Here is a 6,698-nt window from a genome sequence, read left to right on the forward strand (position 1 = left end):
CACCTGCCCAGCACCACCACATGTAATGCAGAATGACAAGCTAGAATAGTATAAAAAGCCCCAAAAGTCTCATTTCATGATAAAAAAGTGAGAAAAGAAAAGCCCGATAGGACATGAAATTATCTAGCTAGATAAGGACAGCACACACTGAAGAAAGAGATAGGGCAAATATAAGGGCAAAGAAAAGAGACACAGAATACATGTGAGAAAGATAGAGATTTTCTAGAAGAATAGAGAATCTTTGTTCTTGAGAAAAACCCTTGTAACACAATCCAAGATATAAAATAATGAAATTTAGTTCTATATGATTAGGATGTAGTTGTTTCTTGTTCTTATTCAAATCTCTCACTGTGAATTAATATTAGCCCATAGCACAAATTAATTGCAATCCTAATCTTGCTCAATTAACGCCATAGCTAGAGTTGAGTTTTTGGGTTGCACTATATATATATAATAATTTGGATTTAGTTTTAACATGAGTAATCTTTAAAAAATTTTAATTATAATAATGGAGTTTTTCTTATTGTTAACTGCACTAGTAATTTTAATTTACCTACAATGGGTCATATGACGAAATTATGTCGCATAATAAATAATATTTACATTGAGCTACATAATGTAAGTTCAACTTGTAATATCTAACTTCTATTATTAAAATAGACAATTATGATAGATTATTAAAGAAAATAAAAATAAAAATTCTAGACAAAATTAATAGAAAATTGGAATCCTTGGAAAATATGGACAGATCTGCTATATATACTAAAGTTGAAAAGAAAAATGATAGTTTTTTGGACCTCTATGAAAGAATGAAAGCTTTAAATTCACATTTTAAAAAAGAAATAGAATTTGGACCCCATCAAAGATCATCTTTTACAAAAACCATGATAGATAATTGGTGTATAAATAATAGTTTAAAAGAAGATATAAATAAGAATTTATAGATGTTAAAAGCAACTGACAGAAGAGTTGATGAAAAAACTGACCCAATTAAGGAAAGAGTAACACATATAGAAGATAAAATAAAAGATCTCACAAAAGAAAGAAGTACTATAGAAAATGACAGACTAAAAGAAATGGTGGAAAAGCAAAATAATAGAAAAGTTTCTAGTTCAGTACAAATTATATGTAAAAAGCTAGACACAGATAGACAAAAGAGCCTAATAGAGACAAGCAAGAAAGAATCTCTACATGAGAAGTTAATAGATAATAATAAAGAAATAATAAAAAAAAGGAATGGTAAAAGACATGAAAGAAATGTATGAAAGAATAGAAAGTCAACAAACCAATTCAAAGGATGAAACTCTACATAAAGGATTAGATATAGGAAAAGACATAGTAAAACAAAGAAACATGACAAAGAAAGAGACAAAAGATGATAGTCCTAGAAATAATGATGATGGTTTGAAAGAATTGTATGAAAGACAAAAGACTGAAATAATACGTAGGAAGTTAGATACAAAAGAGATAGAAAAAGATAGTGTAGTAAAAGCAAAAGAGGAAATAGTGAAAGAAGAAGTCAATAGAAAAGACAAAAAGTGTAATAGTTTAAGGGAAAAAATTGAAGAAAGACTAGAATTAATTGAAAGATCTATAATAGATACCCAAAATGATAGTTTGACAGAATTAACTAGAAAAATGAAAATTCTAAATTTACCTTTAGAAATAGACAGAGAAAGAGACATAACAGTTTTAAATACTATTGAGATATCAGATAATGAGAAAACTGACAGACATGTTAACAATACTATTTGTCATAAATGCAAAAGATATGGACATACTAAAAAACAATGTGACAGACATAATAAAATTGTTAAACAAATTAGTAAATTAGAATTTGAGAAAGACATAACAAATGAATTAATGAAAATATTTAATGTTAGTCAAAAAGAAATAGATCAAGTAAAGAAAGAGTTAAAATCAACCAACCCACTTAAGATTAATATAAAAGGAAAAGAAAACAAAAAGACATAATAATAAAACTGATAGAAGAACTACCAGATCACCATACAGACAGAAAAGAATATTTATTAAAATTGAAAGAATCTATAGAAATACCTATTGCTTGTATTAGGTGTAGGAAATATGGACACCATGTTACAGAATGCCGAAAGAAAGAGAAAGAAAAAGACAAGAAAGAAAAAGTAAAAATGAAAATAAAACAAGATGGTGTAGAGATAAAACCAGTAGCTCCACAAGACTTAATGACAGAAGCAAAAATGGTAAAAAAGAAAATTAAAGAATTTTCTAACCCCACAAACAGAAAATTTGATGATGATGATAATGATGGCAATAGACAGAATTTCTTAAGTTTAATTGACAGAGTAATTGTCCAAAAATGGCATACAGAAATTAATTTTGTAATTAATAAAGAATTTTCTTTGACAGAAATCACTTTAGGAGTTGATATGAATTGTATACAAGAAAGATTAATACCCTTAAAGTATTATGATAAGTCATCTAAAAGATTAATTCAAGCCAATGGAGAAAAACTAATAATTAATTATAAAGTACCTATTGTTCATATATGCCATGATGGAATATATTTTGAGGCAGGCGTTGTTTTAATTAAAGATCTTCCTTCTAAAATTATTTTAGGAATTCCTTTTATGATTTTAATTTATCCCTTTTTAGTGACAGATAAAGGAATTAAAACTAATGTATTGAATGAAAAACGCTCTTCCAAAAAGGTTACTATTTTAACAGATATCAACGAAAGAGGAATCTATAGAACTGAAAGAAGTTTGTCATCTTCAAAGACAGAAATATTACTTGTTAATCAATTGACAGAAAATGACAAAAAGAAAGATAAACAAGACAAAGAGACAGAGATATGTTCTTGTTCTTATTCTCCTATTGCTTTTTTACATAAAGTCCAATCTACAGAAGAACTCAGTAGAAAAGGCATAAAAGACGGAAATATAGATACAATCTTTTGTAATCAATATGCATGGACTAATAGTATATGGACTGACAGATGGCAACTTGAGACTATTGCCCCCACACCAAATATAGAAAACAGTGAAACAGACTTCATAGCCCAAAATATAGATGGTATAGTTATTATTTCTTTTAATAATAATGACAGACATACTAATAGACTGATAGAAGTACTAAATGACATATTTACACCCTTTATAGTATTTTTAAATAGTCATATTACAGATATTTTAATAAAAGAAGCCTTGACAGATTCTCCTTTATTAATCATTAAAGAAAACATTAATTGTGGTAATTTCTTGAATAATGACAGATTTAATTTCCCAACAGGTAGAATTAATTATAATCCCATGAATTGTCCTATTAATGAAAGAATTTACGAAGATAGAATCATACTAGATTTAAGAAATATTCTGAATCTCACTTACCTTGACAGATTCCATCATGACTGTTCTAATACTCTTGCTACTCAGCAAGAGCACAAAAGTGTACAAAGAAAAGTTTGTTTTATAAATGTTGTTTGTTTTATAAATGCTTTTCTTGTTTTTCTTATAAAATATTTCAAAAGAATTTCACAGAAAGACATTGCCGAAAAAATTTCAAAAGAAGTTTTGCAAAATATTTGCTCCAAACATAACCCTCTTCCCAAAACCCAATTGCAGACTATGAGTAAAAGATTCTCTCAGAAAGATAAGGGCAAGGCACCAGCGGTGCAACCCAGAGGTATTCGAAAGCCTTCAGTAAAAATTTCGGATATGCATGAAGGCGTCTCGATAGAGACAATATCCCTTCAAGATACGTTGCTAGCAGAGGCAATGTATTCATGTGGTGATAAAAGTGTAATTCTGCAAAAAGTGCTCGACAGTGATCTTATGTTTCAAGACGAAGAAATTACAGACCTTCCTCTTCATATTAAACTACTTCTTGATAATTTACAAGCAGCATTCACCCTCAGACAGAAACCCTTATTCCAAATGACCCTTCAGGCTTTGGAATTACATCTTGTTAGCACCAGGGCATTTATTGAAGCACTCGGTTGTCAACTCCCTGGCAAGGAGGATGGAGATTCAAGCTCCACAAAGACAGAACTACAGTCTCTAAAAAGCTATCTTATGGGAATAAGCTTTTCAAAGCTCCGCCCTAAGATTCAGCAAAAAACGAGACTTGCTATTAGAACCTTACCCCCCGAAATCCAACAGAATATATTAACTCATAAAGCTATAACAAGTTCTTATGATAGATGGATGTATCTTTTTAAACTGATAGTCTCTACAGCATTTATCAGGACAGAAGACATGACAGGTAATATATGGTTATCTCATAAAGCTAAATGGTATGAGAGCTTTGGAAATTCAGACAGAGTTTATGAAAGAACAGGAGATATATTTAATCCTTACCCGGGATTACTTATCAACACAGAGACAAAGGATCCAGTAATCTGCGATCCCTTATGGTTATCTGAAATGCTAGAAGCAGAGTTTATCAGCAAATTAACCATTACTTCTGCAAATCAGATTAGTTTATTTCCCAGAGTCATCCAAGAAGCAACAGCACAGATTGGAGGACTTAATTATATGAAGATGGAAATCTGGAGTACTCTTCCAGTTTGGGACAGTAGCTATTATATGGAAGCTCAACCAGCACATATTTTAGTCCTTATCCATGATTGGTGTGGTATCCCTGAATATATAACTGGTATACAGGAGATACTTATTTATCACTTGATGATCCAGGTGCTCTGGCTCAAGAATGGTCTAATTTCATGAGTAATAAAATTTATGAAGTACAAAAAGAATTAGACAGAGGTTTCCATTTATATGGCTACACTGACAGGATAGCTGTGTATAGCCCAAGACCTTCAACAGGAAGGCTCATTGGGAAAAGAAGGATTGTTAAAGATCCCAGATTGATGACAGCCAAGGATCATGTTCCTGTTTTCGTTCCTATTTTATACTGTGCCCTATGTAATGATTATGGAGTGCTCCATGAGCATGAGCAGTATGAGGACAACTCTGATCCGCTAGATTATGATAACTATGCGGATACAGATTGATAGACAGATAGACAGAAGGCACAAACAGACAGAATACTCTTCCGAACAGACAACGGCGACAGATCACTATTCACTGATGACAGATCACGATTCACTGGAGACAGATCACTATTCACCGACATGCATGAATAGCTTCCAGACAGATCCATTATATTCCAGACAAATACAGACAGAACCAGAAAGATATTTTGAAAGATATTTTGACAGAATATTATTCACATGCAGATAGACTATTACTGTTCAAGATAGACTTTTACTGTTCAAGATTCTACCAACAGATTAACTTGAGTTCACTTTACTTAACTCAGGTTACTTTTGAAGACTTACCATGGTTCACTTTATCTATAAATAGACAGACCCCAAAGACAGAAGACAGGTCCAGAATTGAGATCCAGATTTTAGGTCCAGTTCTAAGGTCTAAGTTTCCATTTCAATTCCAAGGTCCAATAGATCCAAGATAGCTCTCTCCCTCAGAAAGACTTTGTAATAGCTTTCCCTTTCCCTCTCCGAAAGACTTTTGTACTCTACTTTCTTTTTGTAATCTTGTAACCTTCCCTTCAAACAGATAATCCTGTAACCCTTTACAGATTTTATTTTGTAATCTTGTAACTCTTCAGATAGTGTTTATTTTCAAAGCTTGTAAGAAAGACAGAAGTTTTCAGTTTTAATCAAAGACAGAAGTATTTTCAAGTAAGATTTTATTTGTTTCAGTTTTCATATTTCATACTCTGTTTTAATCTATTTTGCTATTTTCTTTTTTATCAACTTTTTTATCATTGTTTATGCTTCTATATTACTGTTGTGCTCTCTCCTGGGTAGTCAATGACCTGGGTAGTCAATGGGTAGTCAATGACCTGGGTAGTCAATGGTAGTCAATAGAAACTCTTGTTAATATAATTTCAATTGAAGTTGTGTTTTCTAAACTTATCGAAATTTTAGCTATAGGAACTTACTTAGAAAAATTATACCAATTACTTCAATGTAATTATAGTATATCACATGACATGAGAAGTAAAATGAAAATTGAAAAATAAAAATGAGAGGGCATCCATATGACCAAACATAATGTATAGGAAATAATTTTTATTATATGGTATATGATATGATATGATATGATATAATTTACACATAAATGTGCTAGGAACAATAGAGACATGATTTATTATTAATTTCATAACCCTCATATAGTACACTAGAGGTCTTATAATTTTATTTTAAATGATTATTTGTGTTTTTTTTTTTTTTAGAATGGATTATTTGTGTTTAGTTTAGTTATAAGTTATGTGAATTTTTTTTTATATTAATAATGAATCATTGAAGGCATGATTTAAACTGATTTTAATAGCTTCATGATTTTGATTCAAACATTTTATAATTTATAATTTAATTTGAAACCATCCAAAAATACAGAGAAATTATGTAATTTATTCAAATCTTAATAAAAAGTAACGCGATGCAAGAAGAATACAAGTACAACCATTTGTAAAGTAAAGAAGTTGGCCACTAAATACATCCACAACTTCTTGTACTCAACTTTTATTTTATATTATAGCATTTGATTTAGCCATTCAATGTATTAAACATCTTTTATATCCAAGATATTTTAGTAAAAATTATAAATCAGTATTTATTTTTAGTAGAAAACAAACATGTTATTCTTAATCCAATATAAATAACGATATAGATTATTTCTTCATTGATTTAG

This window comes from Quercus lobata, chromosome 5, assembly GCF_001633185.2.
Source record: "Quercus lobata isolate SW786 chromosome 5, ValleyOak3.0 Primary Assembly, whole genome shotgun sequence".
Taxonomy (NCBI): domain Eukaryota; kingdom Viridiplantae; phylum Streptophyta; class Magnoliopsida; order Fagales; family Fagaceae; genus Quercus; species Quercus lobata.